Source organism: Mastacembelus armatus, chromosome 3 (genome assembly GCF_900324485.2).
Source record: "Mastacembelus armatus chromosome 3, fMasArm1.2, whole genome shotgun sequence".
NCBI classification, from domain to species: domain Eukaryota; kingdom Metazoa; phylum Chordata; class Actinopteri; order Synbranchiformes; family Mastacembelidae; genus Mastacembelus; species Mastacembelus armatus.
Window position 1 is genome coordinate 26,242,447 of NC_046635.1, and position 21,643 is coordinate 26,264,089.

Below are 21,643 nucleotides of genomic sequence, written 5' to 3' on the forward strand. Positions count from 1 at the left end.
GGCCTAAATAACAGAATATCAGAAATAATTGCTGTTTTCTTCCGCACATGCTGGGCGCATTCTGGTAGAGTTTTGCATAATGACTACAGTCGAGGCAGGGTGGTGGTGGAGGTAATGGTGGGTGTGTGGCAGTGGTGGAGGTGGTGGTAAAGGGAGGGGTTGTTGTGACAGGTGCTAAAATCAAACTAGGGAGGCAAGGGAGACAAAGGTTCAATTTACTAACAGGAGACTTTAATTGTTACACAGCTAATTAAGAGAAGAAGGATCTTTTTTGCACTCTCAACTATTTACTGAGAGCTGTGTGTGCATACATTGGGAGGTAAATTGTGCCTTCAAGCCAAGTGAGCCTATAGTAAAGAGTCACAGTGCATGTTTGTGTGTGTGTGTGCGCGCACGCGTGTGTGTGTGTGTGGCTGTTTCAGTATTTAGAGAGAGGATGGGGTGCAACCTCAACATACAACATATCTTTTCACAGCTTCTCTACTGTTGGGAATTTGGGACTTTCGCTTTCTTTTTCAACTAAAACAAAAGTCTATGGCTAATTAGCAGCACTCATTACAGGAAGCGAGTCAGGTAATTATTTTACATCATGCTGCCGATAATTGAATGATTCTTCAATGTCTGAATGTCTGTTTGAAAGTATCTCTTTCTCCTGTCCAACCCCCACCCTACCACCCACCCACCCCTTTTAATCCTTTCTCTGTCTTTGAGGAAGATAAGAGAGAGGCTGGATACAGGTACTGCTGCCATATGCTCTTGAATGAAAAAGCTCTTCTGTCGAAGCAAATGGGATTTTTAAATATTGAAACTGCCGCATGTCTTTTTAATATGACCGTGTTAAATCTCTCTTTACTCCATCACTTTGATAAACTCCGCTCTTTCTATCTCACTCCTCTCCCACTTTCTGTGTCTCTTTTTTTTGTTAATCTGAAGAGTTTGAAGAGAACTTTAACTGAGAAGTAGTTAAACTCATTATGTAACCAAGCTGTCTTTTTTTTCCTTAAGCAGCACACTTCCTGTTTAAGAAAGCAAACTAATCTTATCAAAGCCATCAGGAAACTGAGACTTCAGTGGAAATGCTTGTGATTCTTTGCATATGTTACAATATCTCTTAGTGGCTTTACAACTGTTATTGTTCTCAAACGCTTTTAGTGTGACTGGGGAAGAAGAGAAAAGAAAAACAATCACCACACTCTTCTTTCTCTCCTTTCACTTTAGAGTTACAAATGTTCCCTGAGCAAATGTGGCACGTATAAAATGAAAGAAAGAGAGAGAGACTGACAGAGCATTATCTACTTTAAGGCCAGGGTGTATTTATTACAGACTAATTGTAGCAGAGGAAGTGCTTTAGAGGGGTGTGCTCTCAGGAGAGAGGGCGGAGGGCCCGAGGGACATAAGAGAGCATGTTTATCTATCAGACTTCATCAGAAAAACACTGTGGTGACTGCTCTTAAGATCAGAGATGGGGTCTGGGGGGAGAGAATGGGGATGTAAAGGTTTACAGGAAGAAATAAAAGAAATGAAAGATGATGAAGAGAAAAAGAGTGAAAAAGGAAAAGATGTGCCAGTGAGCCAGCGTTTGCATCGATGCCAACAACTCGATGTGAAAAGCAGCAGTGATTAAAGCAGGAAGGACAAGTTGGTGAAACCTCAGAGGAATTTTTTTTTCTGCAAGCCCCTGTGTGAACCAAACTACAAAACACACACACACACACACACACACACACACACTGAATTCATGCATGTGCAAAAAGTACAGAAAACAGCCTATGCATGTTTGTGTGTGAACAATGTGAACATCTTCTCCTCTCAAGATTTGAATTGTAAGTCCTTTAAACCAAGGACAGCTCGTTAAACATCATATCTGTAAAGGGGCAGGTTAGGATTAAAATGTATGATTAAGATTAGAACAAACTTGAAATTATGCTAAATAAATGTAGTCAATAAGTTATAGTAAATGTATAGTACCAATGTCTGGTGTATATAGAGTATTTCCATCTCTGAAGGTATGCTTTGGCGTGGTCCTAGGATTCCTTGCGTCTGTCTACACCAGCGCTTCAGTTTGGAGCATTCTGTCCTGGCCAACATGCATTTTCCTCATTTTTCTCTGCCCTACCTGACCTTCAGCATTATCACTGACTTATCTTCCACAACAAAGGCTACAGTATACACACTCATTAAAAAGACAGAACACACACACCAACATTCTTGTATGTGTGTGCATTTGAGGTGAGCTCAGTTCATTAAGGCACTATACAGTGAAAAATGACCCTGTGTGAACTTCCACACAGACACACACAGTCTCTCACTTTCTGGATTCAAACTTATACAAAAGAGACTCTCCTGTAACTCTCCCTTTACACACATATACACTTGCATTTAGATTATGATATGTTATAATGTATTGGTATACTATGCTGTAAACTGAATATATTGTAATATGCAAAACAAACAGGGAAGATGTATTATATACTTTCCACTCTGATGAGGTGCTAACCTAAAAGAATGCATTACTGAAATCAGAAACAGTTCAGCTGTGGCCTTCAGGGACGAGTGATTTGTGTTTATAAGAAACTCAACTGCTGTCACTAGTTGCTAAGAGTGGATGCTAAGAGTTCTTTGAACTTTGCAAATTTTATTATTTATGACAGAAATGTCTTGACATTTACAGTAGCATTATGAAAATTTTGGACACCAATATTCCGACCAAGACAAGCTGGTTAAGTAGCCGGTTGCTTTCTGCTTGTGTCTGTCACTTGATGGAGCGCTGAAGAAGCTGAATCAGTTTCCTTCAGTTTTACCACATATATACACAGCATGCCCTCCATAAGAGCCAGAGCAACCTCAGGCTGCTGGATGTGGGCAGTGATGGCAGGTGGAATTGGAGTGTGTGTGGTTAGAATCTGCATGCCCTCTGCCATCCCCACAACCCCTCTTCCTTTCTGCCTCACCTCCCTGGCAAATCCCCCCTACCAGCCCCACTTCTCCCATCCCTCTCCATATTTTCTCCCCCTGCATCTGATTAAGTTAACAATGTGGTGTTATTTGCATGCTGATTTTGCAGACCCCCACACCGCCCTCTACCACCACCACCCACTCTCTCTCCTTCTCCCTCACTCTCTCTCTCTCTTTCTTTCTCCTCATTTCTCTGACAAACAAGAGAGGCAGGATCAGAGTAATGTGATAGCACAGCAGCCAGCCAACGCAATCTGCCTCAAAGACCAGGTGTTCGCAATCCACCTCCCTCTTAATTCCTGCCCCCATCATTTCTCTTGTTTTTATTCCTGTTATTCTTCTCTTTTCTTCCCTCCCTTAGTTCTTCTTCATCTCCTCTCATCTATCCCTGGTGTGTTTATAAGGTTGTATTATAATCAAATCTGGAGCGAGGGAGGCCTGTCTTTTTTTATTAATTATAGGTCGCAGCTGATGTGAATGTATTCCGAAAGCATCTTCAAAATAGGTCGGCGGTACAGTTTGCTATTCTTATCACATTTAAATGTCAACACGGTGCAAAGCCCTACAAATTAGTTCAGGCAGGCTTCAACCCCCATTTAACATTTAAAGCGCTATTCTGTAGGGCTCAAAGAGCGATTTAAATCAGTTTACACACACACACATATATACAGAGATAGCACTTCGTCTTTCAAACTTCTCATTTCAACACAGACATTTAACTGCCAACCTTTGCCTGAGAGAATTCAGCACACCATGGAGAGGAAGAGGAAGGCAGGATGAGAGAACAAAAAAAGAGATATAAAGCAACAGAAACAATGCATTAGCTTTTATGAATAATACATTTGCCTGTCATTCCGTGCAGAAAAGATCCAGGTTTTCAGCATCTCTGCATAAATTCACTGTCCGAATGAATAAATCAGAACGAGGGGACATGTTCTTGAGCTCTAGCTCTATCACTGGTAAATAACAACAATGATTTGAAACACATCTGTTCATATGCTGTGCCAACTAACCCCTATAGAGCAGCACAAGACAATGGAAGCCTAGCACTGTTGTTCTACATATTGGTGGCTGGGAATACCAAATACAGTTTACCCATCTTACACATACACTCAGACACACAGTTGTATTGATACAAACAAACATAATCAACAAATAGGAATCACGTACAATCCACCATAAAACAGTCGACATTAGTATCCTTGGCAAAACACAACTGTATTATCCCTCTTTCAATAAAAAATCTGAGATGGCTTGCTCTGAATTAAAAGCTTGATCCGTCAGACGTGACAGCAGGACATAATTGAAGGAATATAATATTAGTGAAGTTAAGACCCATGGGCTGAATCCCAGAATTAGAAGATTCTTCAAACTTTTCTAAAAGCCATAACACCTCTTACGTTTAAACTATGAACCATTAAACACAAATCATAGACCCATCGAAGAGGTTTGCTCAATGTCACAAAATTTTCTTTTATTTATAAATATCTTTGCATGGCAACTGCACTACAGTAAGCTAGCAAAAGGTTTTGGTTATGGAAAATAAACTATTGCTAGGATTAAGAACTGACGTATGCTTATAGTTATGCAACCCTGTAACTTACAAATAATAATAATCATAATGCTAACTTGCAACATTTGCAAACTCTAATGCCATCTGGATTGTATTCATAAATACAAAGAGAAATTTTATATTCTTAATAAACATATCTGCCAGGTCACAAAATGTTGATACTAAACATTTTGGTAAAATATTCACTGACAGAGCATTTTATTTATTCTCCTCTTGCCATACAATGTCTGTCCATAGCAACTAAAACATGCTTTATTTAATTGTAATACTTTTGGATTCATCGCAAAGCACTCTCAGAAAGATTGTGGTCGTATTTAAATATTTGAAAATCACTGACTTGGAGCACCAGTCAAAACACATTCACGTTATTGACATTAAACTGAAACCACATTCTATCTCTAATCTTAACTAAAGTGTTATATTTACTAAAGTAAATATAACCATGCATGGTCAAAATCACTGCAATTTGCATACCCACCATCCAGTCATACAAAAATGCTGTACATCTTTTACAAACAACATTGTATGTGGACATGATTCAGGCAGAAATTGTGTTTCTCACCACAATATAATTGTTAATAACATGTTGTGGACAGCAGTGGCACAGTAGTGGTGCAGAGATTAGCACTGTTGTCTCTCAGCAAGAAGGTTCTGGGTTCAAATCCTGTTTGAACTTCGGTCTCTTTTGTGTGGAGTTTGCGCCTGCATGGGTTTCATCCAAGTACTGCAGCTTTTTACCACTCATCAAAGACGTGCAGTTTGGGGTTAGGTTAATTGGTGACTCTAAATTGCCTATAGGTGGGAATGTGAGTGTGGGTGTTTGTCTGTCTCTGTGTGTCAGCCCTGTGACAGACTGGAGGCCTGTCCAGAGATGTACCCTGTCTCTTGTCCAGTGTCAGCTGGGATTGCCTCAAGACTTCCCCTGTCCCCTAGAGGTACCACTAAAAATGGTAGATAATAGATGGAATAATCAGTATCAATGTAGTAAATGAATGAATTTGCAGTGATACTGGTTTGTGTCTGTTCAGGGATGATTTCAGAGGAGAAATGGGTAGTTGTGGAGTTGTGGAAAATCCCCTTGATCCTTTACCCATAATACCTTAGAATCTCTGTTGTTACTGAAGAAAGTGTGGTTGAAAACTCTGGAAAAAGCTTGTTAGTGGATCTTCAATTATTACTTTTTTCATATCACTTATTTTTTGGTCCAATGTTAATCTGAATGAACCAAATACAAAAAATGCGGCAAAGTAAAACTTTCGACTGTGGTTCAGGGGAAAACAAAGTCTGTGTCATCAGCCTCTTAAAATGACAAATCCTTCAGTGTGGTTTCGTGAAACAACAACACACTGCAATCAAAACCACTTTCTCCACTTTTGACCTAACTGTTATGGAATTGCCTCTGAGTAAAGTGTGTGAAGTATGCGCTTCCGCACAGCACAAGCAAGAACCCCCAGGTCAGAGGGGTTAGGACAAAGGAAGGGGTGATGTGCAGCCTTGAGGAGCAGTTGGCCCTGTCAAGCTGTTTCATGCCATCGAGATGCAGGATCAACTAGAAGTCTAACATAAACACACACACAGACACACAGAGCCCTGGAGCAGCAGGCTTGTTATGAGACTTGCTTTGCATCGTTACACTGCTGACCCCAGTTGTTCCAATGACTGTATGAATGTCTATGAGGGAGCAGCTCAAGCAAGCAAAGCAGACAATCACTGATTTAGATAAGCCAGAAAACAACAAAAGTACCTAGAAGATATTCTGAAACTTTACAAAGTCAAAATGGTGATCCACTAATACACTTCTGAGTGCAGTCCATTTTAGTTATTTATTAGTTAGTCTTTCGTTACACTATATACGCATTAGTATATATTAGGTAGCCTAATATCAGAACAAGAGCCAGTGTAGGGGTCACAGAGAGACTTCAGTATCAGCTTACAGTTGCCCTATTACATCAGCATAAGTAACTGAATCCAAAGAGCTAACTAGCTTATAAGAGACCCAATCCCTCTGACTGGCTTTCCTCTACCTCTAGGCTTGGCTAAGACTCTTTCCCATCCAGCTCAAAGCACAATGCTCTATGGGTGTGCCTAATGTGGACTCGCTGAAATGTCAAAGCATTATATATCCTTTTACGCACAGAGTGGCCCCTAAGGGTTTAATTGACTATGCTGTAAAGTGAGTTTGAGAGCCGCGAGAGAGTGAGATGAAGATGAATATGTTTCATTAGAGGGCAAACAGAGCCTGATGGCTGAAATTGGCATTGAGAGAGGAGGAAGAGTCTAATGTGGATGAAAAATACATTTATCCATTCACAATCCACAATGAAATGTACATGCATAGCTGTCCACTCCTTGGCTAATCACCGTCAGTGAACTTACCAGGGTAGCAATTCATATTTAACGTGTTCTGTTCCCCATCTCTATCCTTGCTAGAGAGTCTTTTGCTGAACCAAACAAGGAAGGAACAAACTTCCAACAACTGCCTGGCAACTTCAAATACTTATCAAACAAAGACCAGAGCAGAAGACAGAGAGAAGAGAAGGGGCACCGCTACTATCCCGCGGCCTTCATTTACTAATTATACTGAGTACCTGCTGACAGGTGGGTTGTCACAGTGTCTGCTTAGCCATCCAACTCCCCTCATCTTCTACCTTTCAACATCCCACCATTTGCCATCACGTGCTGTTGAGAGGAAGCTCCTTGCACCTCCAGGCAAGCAGAGGAGACAAGAGAAAGGGAGAATAAAGAGGAGAAGGAGAAAGATACTGGAGAGCTTGCCTTCAAGACTGAGGCTTTGATTTGGAAATCATTTAACAGTGACAAGACAGTCGATGGAAAGTTTAGCAGAGTTAGATGAGGAGCTGAGGGATCTATCTACTGGTTTGTTGCAGGAATAGTTCAGCGGAAGTTTTGGGTCGCCTTTGGTGACATGACTAAAGATATTTTGTAACCGGATAAGAATTATACTTCTTTATTACTTCTACCATATTTCTCAGTCGGTATTGGATAAAATTAAGGGCTGAAGTTTTTGATAACATTGCAAAATAAAGGTGCAAACTTTTTTACTATGTGTCTCTTCAATAGCTTCTACTTCTCCTGAAACACTTCTCCTGAAAGTTTGAAGACAGGGTGCCTACACCCACCAAGACAGCCCCCTACCCATTTCTCCTCTGTCTTGCCGTTTCAGAAACTCAGCCAGCCAACGAACACAGCTGAGACAAAACATAACCATAATGGCTCATTAAAGGGAATGGAGACGACTTAGGCAAACAAAGCAGCCTTCACTGGGCTGTCACCGAAACTCCTGTGATGGTACGTCCAAACTCATGCTGGTGACAAGGAGGCAAAAATGTCTCCCGCCCACCGAAACTGGAGTGTTTTGACTGCACTCAACATGTCTCTATTTGTTCTGTGACAAACCTAATGTGTGCACAGCGAAGTGACAGACCACTGTGCTTCAGGGAGAGGAGAAAAGTGTGGGTTCATCCTGTTCGTCTCTACTTTCTTAAATAGGAGGTGTAATTCAAGAGGTATGACTCAAGCATGATTCACATTTCACACATTCATTCTCCTCATGCAGTGCAGTGACCCCTTGCACCTTGTTTCTTCATAAAAGTCTCATAAACTGGTAGTGAAACTAGTGAAAGCACTCTGTCACACAAGCAGAATGCACACACAGACACACAATTTGATTCATGTCTCTACTATTCTTTTAAATAGTGAAGACAAGGTGGTTCAAATCCCTTCTGTATTACATTCAAAAAGCCTTTTTTAAAATAAGAATTAAGTGCTACAGCGCTGCATAGACAGAAAGTTTTGAGTGGGATCACAGACCTTTCATGGCAGAAATATATTCAGAAAGATAGTTTATTTCTCATATCAAACTTATGACACAGGGGAAATGAGTCACTGTCGATCAATAATCATTAGCAATGTGTGATCTGTATAGTCTCTAGATTTATATTCTACTGAAATTCTTCCACTTTTTTGGAACATTTTTCTTTTTTTCTCTTTTCTTTTTTTTTGATTGAGGTTAGTGTACACAGCTAATCCCAGAGGCCTCCACTGACCCAGCACCTACTGCAGTGAAAGCACAGTCGTATCTGCTTAGCAATCCCCCAGTAATTAAGGAAGGCTCGCACCATGCCTAAACCTCTCCCTGACACACTGTTGTGTCTGCACAGCATGGAGACAAGGGGTTATAAGAGGCTTAAGGCTCATGTACCTGCTGCTCTGTGTGTATGTGTGTGTGTGTGTGTATTTGCATGACTATAGATTGTGAGGACCAGTTTGTGTTTTGTACCATGGGAGAGAGAACATTTTGGCTGGTCCTCACACATTCATAGTGCACCTGGAGAATTAAAACTTTAGGGTTTAGAGTTAGGATGGGATTAAGCATTTAGTTATGATGGTTAAAGTTATTATAGGATAGGACGTGGGTAATGCACTATGTCAATGAGTGTGCTAATAATGATAGCTGTACAAACACGCCTGAATCTGTGTGTGTGTTTCCAAAATCAAATAGACAATAAAAATAGTGATCAAAAAGTGGAATTAACCACCTTTACTGTTTTTAATTACTGCCAAGTCCACCTCTGTGCAGGCAGCACTATAAATACCCTCCAACACTAAAGAGACCCTGAAAATCCAACTTGTAAATGAACGAACACACACATTTACACACAGACTTTTCACAGAATGACCAAAAACTGAACCCAGCACTTCTCAGAAACTGGGCCAAACCATATGTCCTTCTGCATATTTTGGGATCAGACTAATTCATTTGGATGACAGCATAAAAAATTATATCTTCAAAAAAAGAGAGAGAAATAGGAAATTAGGAGACAGCAAGAACAAAAGAGACAGAGTAAAGTGACCCCAGGAGGGAGGGCCATGGGGAATACATGTGATGAGTCCAGATCTTAAGAAGAGTTCCAGGAGAGTAGAATAAGGTTGAACTTCAACAGAACCAGTATCCAGACAACACTGCAATTCACTGAGTAGAATTTTTTTGACACAGATAAAAATGATCTGTAATTAGGACTAACAGCACAAAAAGCAAGTTCAGAGATAATTGTTTTTTTCAAGTTTGTGTGTGTAGTTGGTTTTGTGTGGATTCCCGGGATGGCAGAAGTTGAAAGAGTGAATAAAAACGATAAAGAACAGGAGATGGAAAGACTTTAAGAGAGAGAAGTGAGGCAAAACATCATAAGGCAAAAAAGGCAAAAAAAAAAAAGTAAAAAACACTCACTCACTCACTCACACACTCACTCACACACTCACTCACTCACACATATCCTTTCATACTGTGGAGCAAAAAGACTTGTGTTGTCGCTGTATTTGACAATGTTAAGGCCTTTAATGAGTCTGACAACTGTCAAACTGGGCTAAAGAAAAGTCAAGTCTGGCGTAGAACGATGGAAAACAAGATTCCATCAGAAGAAAAGCATGAGAATAAAATTTTAAAAAATGTCTATGGTGGCAAGGCTAAACAAAGATATTCCAGAAATTAAAGACGTAATAATGTGAAGAGGTTGTTTTTCTCTTATGTTGTGTTTCAGGAATATCTTATTTGCCTGCTGTTCCTACTTATTCTCTCTGTATGTGATATGACAGGATTCTCACAAAGTCAATGTGACATGTACCATCATAGCAAACTAGATTAATATAGTTGTTTAATAAAAATGCAATGATGACTAAGCACCAAAAATAAAGTTGTGGCAATTTCTGTTGTCACTCATACCTATTATCTTCACTAATCTGCCAGAAGAGAACAAAAATATCTTTGAGATAATACATTCTTAAAAAGTTTTTAAAATATTTTTTTCTGTGCACTCATGAACTTATGAAGAATTTGTTCTTGTATTTCTTTTGCTGTTATAATGTGTTTCGATGGATAGCTATGCAGAAGTAGATAAAAATATCTCCACTGAAGAAGGAAGATTTGAAAGTTTCAATGGAAACAAATGTGAAACTGTGAATATAGTATGAAAGGTATGGTATATCCATATGCATGTATGTAAAAAATCACCCCCTAACTCAGACACATAGTTATATCCATTTTGAGGCTGTTTTTGTCTATTGCAATTGAAGGGAAATAAATTATACATATATAAGAATCTACATGTCAAATGTGCAAATAAAAATATGCACATTTATGTGTCTGATTAATTCACAGAAGTGACTATGAAGAAGTAGAAGTAGAAGTGCTTTCACCTCTGTAAACTATATCTTATATGTTTTCACTTTGCTGCTTAAGGCCTGCATTTGTATGAGTGCATTTCATAGAGTAACATGAGTAACATGACCTGCCATCAGAAGGAGGGACAGAAGTAGGCACCCTGAAAAAATTGACACACAGGAAAGACTTCAACAAAGGATGAGAGTGATAAATGCAGTTGTTTTTTTCTCATCTCAGAAGCATAACAGTACACATAAAAATATTAACAATGAACTTTTTTTCTTATTAATAAAATGTTATTTTCAAATCATTTTCTGTGTGGGTTTGTGTGTGTGAGAGAGAGAGAGAGAGAGACAGACAGACAGAGAGGATGCATCTGATTAGTGTTTAGTGATTATTATGGTGGGAATGCTAATATAAAGTATGACGGTTATATAAATTAACCAAACCTATATTACTAGGCTGCATATATGACTTTACAAAACTTTAGCTCTCAGCTTAGTGGTCTGAATGAATAGATGGGTGTGAGGCAAAGTGAAGGTTTACCATTTTTGAAGACACATTAAGATGTTGAAAGAAAAGTGTAGAATGCTGCTTAAGTTTACAGCAGACATATCTGTGTAAATATTAATGCATCTGTGTTTGAAATGTAACAACCTCATATGAGTTATAAAAAGTGCTTAAAAATGTCATTTTGAATGTATGCTTGACTGTCAAAATAGGAAGAGGGAGAGGAAGATGGGGGGAAGTGGACCTCAGAGGCCATGGGTAACGCCATACAAGGTGGAAAGCGGAACACTCACTGCACTGCTGCCAGCCATACCATTTGGGGTCCCAGTCCAGTTTAAGTGACTAAGCCAGTGGAAGTCTGGCACGGACACTGCCAGAAGGGCAGCTTTTGACATTATCTGCGGTCAGATCAACCTCTGCCCTGAAGATGAAAAGACCTTGCTGTAGTACTGTTTCTATTTTGCTAGTCACTAGTCAGGTCCTACAGTAGCCCCTGTTCAGCTCATACACACCTTCAACTACACAGATGCAATCAATTCTGTGCTTGCCTACTGGAGACTGGAGCAGGGTTTAAGGAAGAAGCGCTGTTAAATCTACAAGTGGAACGAGCCAGAGGTTATACTGAACATGACATGGTGTAACACATTATCGAGGGTGCCCGGTTACCAAAAGGCCATATTGGACTACATCAAGACAACTTTGGAGAATGTCCCATTTCTATACGAGGGATATCCAGGAGGTCCTTATAGGAAATGATGGGAAGTTGCGAGTGGGGCACAAAGATGGGGAGCTGCTAAGAATGTGAAAACACCTCCTGAACCTTTTGCAGTTTTTCCAGTTGATGAATATCATAAAATATCATATCATAAAACTTGTTACAAACCTGAGTTAGTTATATTTCTAAGTTAAAAGCAGAAGGTATTTCTTGCTACGCGGCAGAAGACACATACCTTTACTTGATTAAAATATGGTGTTGTAGTTTTACACATAAAGACACAATGTAATACAGCATCATTAAAATTAGAAATCTACATAAAGAGTGTTGTAATTTCTGATTGTGCAAACACTAAGCCATTTCTACTGAAAAAGAATTTTTAAAAATCCACTAGGTGGATTTGAACTAGAGATTCATATTTTGGTTAAATTAGTCTTCTCCAATCTGAAGTCAGTGCCATTATGTCAGAAAACATAACATAATTGTCTTTCAGTTGACAAGAACTAAAAATACACAGACAATAGCTATGAGATGTGCAGAAGCAAAAAGGAGAGAAAATGTTTTGTCTTTCAGCCGTGTTTTCACTCCACTTTCCCACCCCATGCCAGTGACTGCAGAATAAACGGATATGTGAATTAAACCCCATTGTTTTAAAAAGATCTGCTGCTAAATTTAGGCACTGCTCTTATTCTCCCTCATTGTGAAAGAATGTGCCAGTTATGTTATGTTTGTGTGTTTCATTTTCTTCTTTTCCTTTATCCCTCATTATCATCTCGGGCTTCATACATATCATGTTGTTTGAACAAGTGTGAGTGCTGTATCTGTGCACGTGTCAAGGCAAAAGAAAGAAAAACACGTACACACACATATAGTTCAGCCATGCGATTTTTGCAATTAGAAAAGACACAAAAATAATTATTCTGCAGAGCAGTCAGTCAACATATCCTGAGTCGACGATGCACGGATCACATGTTTAATAAAAAAGGTTAATCAGTTGTTAATCAGAGGATTAATAACTTGTTATTTTCTTTACAAAACCATTAATATTATGCCATAAATATTTAATGTTGATAGTTTTTTTTGGGTGGGAGTGACAGCATGGGGGGGTTGATATGTGCTTGGTGATGCAGGGCAGAGTGAGCAATATCCAGGCATCAATGTGCATTAATCATGCTTTGGTGAAGACAAATAAATTCATTCATGTTTATTAATACAACCTTGGAGAAAACAATACTCTTTACATTATTCACTGAGTTATTAATAAAGGATTTATGAACAGGAGGAGCACAGGACAGAGGTTGGAGATCAGGAAGAAAGAAATGCAGACAAAAAAGGGAAAGAAACAAGAAAAGGAGACTAGAAGTAGGAGGTCAGAGTCTCAAAGCCTGAAGCAAAAGTTCATTAATGTTTAGAATAGAAGGGACACATTTATGTGTGCGTGTGAAACAATGAGTGGTCTGGCACTGGAAAGCTGGGGGTTAAATAGATTTTTTTTTTTTTTTTTGCCCTGACTCTTTTTCTCCTTAACAAATTACCCTGCCCGTTTGCTAATCAAAGCAAAACAAATATTGCTTTTCATTCGCTCCATTTGTTTGAATGAACATACAGACATTCCCAAAATACTCATTCCCAGCTCAAATGTAATTAAATTGTGCCTTTAGTGAAAACATGCAGTGGTACTCCAATTAGTTGTGTTTTTGTCGTCGGGTAAAGACGGAGAATGGCAGTGGGTGCGCCCCGGGCACCTCAGTGTCCCGAAATGGAAGTATGTCTTGGTGGGTGGGATGGGGTTGGGGGGAGTGTGTTTGTTAGACAGTGTTTAGGTTCACAATGCCGACTGCAATTACAGAAAAACAAGTGTTTGAGGAGTTGGTGGATGATTTGCTGATCTGATAACATTTAGTTTGTTGTGCTGTAAATATGCCATAGCTGTCTTGATGAGCAGTGCCTTTCCAATTGTTTAAGATTATCTTCTTATCAGCAAGCATTATTGGGGCACCTCGTTGCCCCACTAGACAGCAGACATTAGAGACCTGATGAGAGGAGAGGAGAAAGGCCAGCTCTCTAAACATCTACTCATTAAACTAGTTGTTTTTAACTCAAACCTAACCATGCTATTTAATGCCTAGTGTCATCTTTAACAATAGATGGTGACTGTGTTAACTGTTTCCTTTCTTATTAATCCCAATATTAGTCCTGATTTAATACTATATGTTCTAAAAAAGTGAAGTAGCTAAGTAGCTAAGTGTCTTTGGTTCTCTAACAATTTGTTACAACTATTAATTGTGTAAGAAACAAACGGAGACAAACTCCTTTGTGCGAAATCTTGATTGGCTACTTGTGAATCTTATTGTTTTATTGGTTTTAGGGTACTATCTTCTGCAACATTTTTCACCCATTTAATTGTAATAGATGAAGGCAGGATCAAGAGGAAGTTAGTGTTGAAACAGTGTTTAATGCTTGGCTGGGACAGCAGCCATTAGGAAACAATGCAAAACAGACTCATTTTTGAAATGAATTTCATACTGTATAACTTCATTTGAAGAAACATTACAATGCTTAAAAAACTTCAAATATATTAAGTTTTCTGACTCTAAATGAAACATTTTAGCTAGTAGGCCACTGCATGTGTGAAACCATGTGTCCTATCTCCTTTCAATATTAACTATCAAATAAAGGAAAACGGCAGAAATTGACAAGGACAAAAGAAGAAGAATGCAATAGTTACAAATGACTATGCACATAAAAAAACACGTGTTCTACGTCTGCTGGCTTTCAGTAATGCCACAGAGATATCACATCAACATCAGTCAAAACTATGGGAAAATATGGGATAGGTGTGTCTGTGACTGTGTCCATCTTATGTTAATGCACAATGTTGGAAGACAGGTTTCACACACTGCCATCCATCTGTGTATCCATATTCTAATCAGTCTTTCTCGCTTTCACCATCTTAAATGCCTTCTTTTTCTCTTTTGTTTTCCCTTTGTCTTAAGCGCCAAATTGTGTTTTTATTGAAGGTCTATATGGATCGCACAGCAAAATGTCATCCATCAAGCTGTCAATGAATCCATCCTTTCATTTAATGATCAGTCTGCCTGATATGCATTTTACATGGCTCCATACACCTATAATGGGAATCAATGGAAAGCAAATAACGCTAGAAGCCAGTAAGCTGCATGTCTGACGGACGGATGTGGATGCCGGTTATTTGTCAATACGCGCAGCTCTGCTCTTATCCGTGTGGCTTTGTACTGTTTTCGCTTGGATGATTGTGGCTGCAAAGGTGGCTCACTGTGGGTTAGAGACTGGCTATAAGTCTATACTATCCCGCTGCTACATTTTCCCAATTGCCTTGTCTTTAAAAAGAGAAAAGAAGAGATTGAGTGAAAGAGACAGAAAGAAAAGAGAAGCTGGAAATGATGAAGGCAGAAAGAGAGAAAGACAATTAATACAAAAGGACAAGAAAGAGATGGAGAGCAAGAGGCTTCAAAAAAAGAATGAAGTAAAAGGGCCAAGAAGGGAGAGTGAATCTGGGGGTGGGGAAATGGCCGTTCGACGTGGTTTCAGTTAAATACTGATTTCATCATACGAATGGGGAGGAAGGGGAGGTGGCAATGGTGGCTGTGGCAGCTCTAAAACACATAACTTTTTACGAAGTGAAAATCAAATATTAAAAATGACAGGCCTTATAAGTGTGCTGAGTGAGCTCGGGTCACGGAGGGAGGGAGGCGCGGGCGGCTTGTCAGCTACTATCTGTCAGGGCGAATTAGAAACAATCAGGGCCGAGTGAAAGGGAAGGTGATTGTTATTAAGCGGCGGGGCCCTGCGAGCCGGCGCCCCAGATGTGGCCGTGCATATAAAAGAACAGGAAGCCGGCAGTTTAATTCAGGAAGCTTGTCGAGGCGAGCGAGCAATGCCACAAAGGAGGAGAAGGAGGTGGTGAGTGCTTGGAGGGGGGACAGAGGATACAAGGGGGGTTGGGGCTTCTTGTTGCTAATGTGCTGGAAGTTACTTTAATAACATATTAAGCCTTTTGTGGACTTGTGAAAGGATGGACCTTTTCTTTGATTTTTGTCCTGCTCATCCATCTCTGTCCAGCCCACCTGGTGAAATGGTGGGTCAGCACAGAGAGAGGGCAATCGCAAGAATCACATGTGAAATCTAAATAAGTCTACTTTTAACACACACACGTACATGAGCCAGGTGGGGAGAGACAGCCAAACCCATATATCAATTACAACCCCCCTCAAGCGGATGTGTGTGTGTGAGTGCTCCCGTCTCAGAGCCCAATGCTCCTGAATACTCTTTAAATCTTTTTTTCTTTTATAATTACCTGACAGTCCCTCTGTGTCTCTCCCTGAGCTTCTATCAGTGTTTGGTCCATGTGCACACACTTTTTTCTCATGCATGCTCATAACTGTGATAGACAAGCACATTGGTGGACATAGACATGACTCGATTTTGGCTCCTTTGGTAGTCCTGTTATCTGTCAAGTTGCGCGCCCTACTTCTCTAAAACTCCTGAGACAGACATCAATGTCCACAGACCGTGATCGGGGAGAAGGGGAATGAATGAAGTGAGGGTTGCTGGGTAAGTTGGGAGATGAGAAAGGGGGGAGGGCTGGTTGATGTGTACAATATGTTCGGCACAGGAGGGTGGGGGTATGTGAATGATAGGAAGAGACAGAAATCTGCCAAGAGGCTGCAGACTCAAAGGCACATTGGCCATTGTGACACTTTGAAAACCACATTGCCTCACAAACTGTGAACTCACTGGGTAAAAAATAAAAACTTGATGTCTCAATTTAACTTTTCATTTGTTGAAAGGACACCAAACAATACCTGATCACATAATTAGGAACAATAAAAACACAAGTACTACCAGAGGCAGATTTAGTAGAGGCCTTGTTTGACCATACTAGGAGCCAATCAACGCCTACCTCCGAGACAGAGTCAAGTGGATCCATTGTCGCTCAAATAGTTTCACTTAACACTGGTTACATGAAATCAATCGGAAATACAGAAGAAAAAGAGCAGAAATGAAGGAGTTGTTAAGATGGTTTCTTTCATATAGTGCTTCTGTCTTGGAGCATGAAGGGCTTTGATTTCTGTTTACTTTGTAGTGAGAGATATCGCAAGAAATTATCCCTCCCCTTAAGAATCACTGATCATCCAATAGGTTGATATAAAGTGGACTTGTCACATGCGCTCTCTCTCTCTGTCTGTCTCTCTCTCTTGGTCTCTTGTCGTCTTTATCATGGTGATCAGTTGAACGCTCGCCTAGCATGAGCAGTCTGTGATTTCCACCTCCCAGGTTTTTCTCCCCATTGCCGCTGGTGGTGTAGCGGAGGTTAAAGTGTTAAACATGGAGCTGCTAAATGTTCCCTAAGGTGATAACATTCAGTGTATATACAGTACAATCCTGTATGGTGACTGGAAGTTACTGCTGAGTGAAGAAGCAATGGAAATGGAGAGAAAAAGGCAAGAGGGAGGGTCACAGTGGGGAAACTGAAGGGAAATAAAAGAACGAGCAGGAAAAAGGTGAAAAAGGGCGAAATGAGGGGTAGTACAGAAAAGGAGCTGGAAAATGACTAACTGCTAACCCAAAAATATAATAAACATAGTCATAGAGGACACTAATGTCACGCTGTTGTGACACTGTAAACATGCTGTTGGTGAATGAGCACAGGTGCAAGCATTGTTTGTGATTACATGGATATAAATTGAACTTTTCAGTCATTTCATCCATTTATCTATTGTTATTTCACATCTTCAACAACTCCTGGCAATACTGTGTATATAACAGCACCTAGGTACCTGTGAGCCACTGATGTCAAAATAAATGTGTCAAGTGTGAAATTTCATCCTTGAACTTGAAAACAGTACTTTGACAAAATAACCTTAACTTGACTTCCATTTAATAGCTTTTCTTCTTCAGCAAAACTGAATGTAGCTTATGGGTTTAGAGTTTTCCTGTAGTTTCTCCAACCTTTCACTGATGTAATAAACCAGGAGTCAGTGAATGGCTGCAAAAAGGCCAAAGATAAACCTTGAACAAAGCTGAGGTGTAAAATTTTGGGATTAAACTACTAAGTGGATCTTGAGTTGTCAAATTCTTTGACTGTATGTGCAGAGTATATGCCTTTGCCTCATATTATGTTTTTTACCTTAGAGCAGGCATATGGCAGCAGTCTATGCAAGCCCATAAGGAGCATCACATCACATAATGACTGAAGAGTTGAATTGTACTCAGGTACTGTACAGAAAAAGAAAGTGCCTTTAAATGTGTCATATGAAAGGAGAATGTCAAAGAAAAAATGACATATATATGTGATATCGATGTTGTTGGAGGAGGATCAAATCCAATTCAATCCCCCTTTTTATACAGGAGGCCAAATCCAGGCCATGTCTAAGATTTCACAACGATTAGCAAGGGAGGGATGGGAAGGATGTGTACTAGAGAAGTATTAGCCATTAATCACCAAGAAAGAAGGGGGGGGGGAGGAGGGGGCGGAGGGTGGGGGTTGTGGGGCAGGCGGGTGTAATAAAGAAAGAGAGGACCCTCCAAGCATGGCTCAGCATGGGACGTGTAGTTTTGCCGTCTGGACTTCCAGGGGTCTTGTGTTTTAACAGGACAGTGGCAGTACAGGAACTTTCAGTCCTGGGCTATTAGAAAAGGAGTCAGACATTTAAGACCAAAATACATACAAAATGTTATTGCCAAATTCATTGACATATCTGTATGGATGAATTGGATTTAATCCTGTTTATAATTGAACAGAATGTAAAGTTTACATTGCTGAGTATTGTGTCTGTCATGACAGCTGGTGTTTAAGTATCTAATCTTGATAAATGAGAATACTGGATGTTGCTACTCTGCATCTACAGTATTTCTTTTTGTTCCTCATCAACATGCAACTCTACTGTCCGTTTTGAAGCTTCATATATTACGAAACTGAGCCAAACTGAATACAGAACTCCAAATTTGGACTTGTATGTTGGGCTCATTTGCAGTCATCTGTCAGAATGACAGTTCAATGTCAACCCAAACACACATAAAATGTTCATATGGTGTCTTTTTCCTGGACCTGAAATGTGAAGTCTGGGAAGAGAATCTAACACCAAATGACTTGATAAATCATCTTAAATCGAAACCTGTCATTTTTTTTTGCAATTTCAGCACCCCACAGGTTATACGGGTTACAAAATAGGTTGTCTGTCATTACCTAAAAAATTTGTGTTCTGCTCTGGCTCACCTGCTGGCGGAAAACAGATTCATATGGCAGTTTTCTCATCTGCCATGAGTATCATTAAGAAATGGTTAGGCATAAAAGCTACTTGGTAGGAAAAGAATGTGGTCATAGTGAAAAGAAACCAATGTTGACTGGGGGGGTTACACGTATCAGTCTCCTGTGTCAAAGTCACATGCTTCGTTGAGCAAAACATTTACCCAACCTCTTTCGCAAAGAGGTTTTGTGGCATAAAGTCACACTATTTCCATCATTTGCTTCTGAGAGAAAATAGTCTTTATTCACACAACCGTAAGAATTTACATGTCAAGACGATGTAAATGTAGGTTTGACGAGTAATTGTAATAAAAGCTCTATTTACTAATGTGTGACCAAGTAAAACATTTAGATCACATTAACATGGCAAACTCATCACCACTGTCTGTTCAAGGATAGACAGGGTTGGCTTTCCCCCATTTAGAACCACCTGTTATTTAGTGACTAAATTACATATTTATATCACATAATAACAACTAAACCATGACAATTGAGCAACTCCATTCACTGAGGCAGGACATGAAATGTGCCTGGAAACACATGTCACTGGACCTGATGATGAAAACTTCTTGTAATTTTGGTGTTTCCACAGTAAAAAATGAATCTGACAACCCTATGAAAAATTCAAAAATTAAATAAAAACAATGTATAAAAAAACATTTTGATGACAAATTACGCAGAAAACACCATTTTATAAACAGCTTTGAATATTTATATTTGTAGGCATTTCTAAAGTACTGATTTCATGAAATATGGGCCCAATGCGTTGATAAAGGACAACACAGGTTTTAAACACTGGCAAACCTTTTTTAAATGTTAGCCTGCTAATATTTCAACTAGACCTTCCATGAGTAGATAAAAGTGAAGGAGTTTTGCTGGACGACACTTTATGTATAATGTGACCGGTCTTGTTATATTCTAGTGTGAAACACACGTATAAGATGCTGTCAATACCTCCCTTCGCACTCCTCTTGGTGGGAGGCAAGGTGAAACAGGGTGACCATAAAACCAGAATGGCCTTCACTTAGTGTTTCCTGCATCCCCTTTTCTATCTCCCTCATCCCTCCTCCCACACCCTACACCTATTCCTCTCTTCTTATTTTTATTTTTTTTCTGTACTATGAATAAATTTAGTCTGTCCCGGACATGAAAATGTCAAATACCTAAAATACACCTAGGCTAAATAGCATATTAATTTTTAATGCCTGCTCATCCTATGCTGCTATTCTCATATCAGGCCTGTCTGCCAACAGCTGTTGCTGGCTCTCTGGCTGGGAATTTATCATCCATCTAACTAAAGTAGGGGAGAGAGGGAGAGAATTAAAAAAAGAGATGGGAGACATTGTTCAGAAGACAAGGAAAAGGGGAGGGACAGATCTGTGTTTTCATGGATCCCTAGCTTGCGTTTATATCACCCACACCTCGCAAGTTTCTTTCTTTGATATATGAGTGGGATTCAATTACACTAATGCCAAACATAAATTGTTCAACATTCGTTCTTTTTCCCCCTTCGCGGTGTGTTATAGAGCAAGCCTCCCCATACATAAAAGAGAAATAAGGAGCAAAGTGGTGACATTGACGCTGAAGGTAGTGACATTGGGGAGAGCAGGAGAGGGAGGCGAGATGCACTGAAGCAATGTGCCAGTGTGGGTGTTGAATGCCACCCATGTGCGTTTTTAGGTGGCATGTGGTGGATGATTATCATAGATTATCACAATCCAGATTGTTACAAGTTCTGTCTGCGCACATAGCAGCAGTGTACTGTAGCTGTGTGACTGTCTGTGTGTATGTGTGTGTGCTTTGGTTTAAGACAGCGTGCCTTTGGGGATAAGACTAAATGGTGAGTGAATGACGAACAGTTGGAGTGTGTGAGTGTATGTGTGCATTTATTTGTGTGTATGTGTCTTGTTCTTTTATCCTTACAGTGTGAGAAGCAAATATATGGGGTTTAGAAAAATGTGACAAAGCTTTAAGTTGAGGACATTGTTGGTACAGTCTAAGGTGTATGAATTGTGTGTGAACTTACCTTAACACACCAACTGCATACTGGAATGCAACCTGTCTGTTAGGATCAAGTGAGCTCTCACTGATGCTCCTGACTCACTTCTGCTTACTGGATTGGCCACCTAGAGGGAGAAACAGCGGAGGTTTCAGATTAGAGGAGAAGGTGATAATGAAATATAGACAAGAACAGGAGAAGAGAAAGATGGACAGGGGATACAGCAGGAAGAAGAAGACAGAGATAGGAGGAGAGGAAGAAGAAGATGAGGTGGGGGAGGGCTCGAAGTCAAGATGACAAAATCTAACAAATTCAGCGAGCAACGCTGCAGAGGTCAAGGGAACGCAGTCGAAAAAGGTTAAAGATGAAATCAAAGCCAGCGTGCTGTGGTGCCCGGAGGCACAGCTGAAAATCTATCCCTCCAA

General features: G+C 39.9%; 1 protein-coding gene across 1 annotated transcript in view; it reads right to left on the bottom strand.

Moving 5' to 3' along the window:
• The window catches only part of znf536 (zinc finger protein 536), a 133,325-nt gene extending 111,985 nt beyond the window's left edge, over window positions 1–21,340 (bottom strand). The window contains exon 1 of the mRNA XM_026294156.1: window positions 21,246–21,340. The gene's annotated coding sequence lies outside the window, so the exon portion shown is untranslated. The remainder of the gene's footprint in view (window positions 1–21,245) is intronic.
• Window positions 21,341–21,643: the final 303 nt, after the last annotated feature.